Here is an 884-nt window from a genome sequence, read left to right as displayed (position 1 = left end):
TCCACGTCTACTAGCATAGCATGGCATAATAAGCAAATGTAGAAGTAACTCCCAAAGGTTTGATAATAACAGGTAATAGGTACTACCTCATCTACTTCCCAGACCCTCATTTAATTAGATCCTAATCATGCAATGTGTAAGGATTGATCTAATGCAATAAAAACTGGGTAATAGGAAGTATGATCAAAGTGTTACTTGCCTTGCTGATGATCCGCAAAACCTAGCGATTCAAAGTAGCAAGCGGCGCACTCCGGGTACTCTATCGCAAACAAACAAGCATACAATAATTACTCAACTAATGCACAGGTAAACTCAAATAAGAGATCTAACCATAAAGTTCAACTTAAGAACTCCTGTTGGCAAAAAGAATCAAATCGAACGAAGCAACGAAAGACAAACGGCAAAAGAAACAAGCTTCGTTTACTAATCTGGATCTAGGTCAAATTTTACAGAGGCAAAAACTGGTTTGAGTTGGTTAAACGGAAAGAGGGTTTCAAGACAAAACTCCAGGCGCTTGAATCGCCTAATTCCGGTAAACGAGCGAAAAGTTATACTAGAACGAATATCGGATCAGAAATCGCGATCAGAAAAATCGCGGAATAAATCCGAGAAAAAGAAAAATGATGAACAGATTAACGAATGAACGTTCATTATCTGGATTTAAATGATGAACGCGTTCGTTAAAACGAACGAACGAGCGAACGCTCGCTAATTAACTAAACCAAGAAAAAAACCGATCTATCTAAAAAACGAAACCAAAAAAACCGAAAATAAACCGGTGAAAACCAACGGTTTTCTAAAAAACGGCGGCGGCGGAGTCGACCTCGTCGGCGGTGGGCTCCGGCGGCGGCGGGGCGGCGGCGCGGTGACGGCGGGCGGCGGCG

The sequence above is a fragment of the Triticum dicoccoides genome, chromosome 3A (assembly GCF_002162155.2).
Source record: "Triticum dicoccoides isolate Atlit2015 ecotype Zavitan chromosome 3A, WEW_v2.0, whole genome shotgun sequence".
In the NCBI taxonomy this organism is placed as follows: domain Eukaryota; kingdom Viridiplantae; phylum Streptophyta; class Magnoliopsida; order Poales; family Poaceae; genus Triticum; species Triticum dicoccoides.
The sequence above is the reverse complement of the archived record's forward strand: the minus strand, read 5'-3'. Positions refer to the sequence as shown.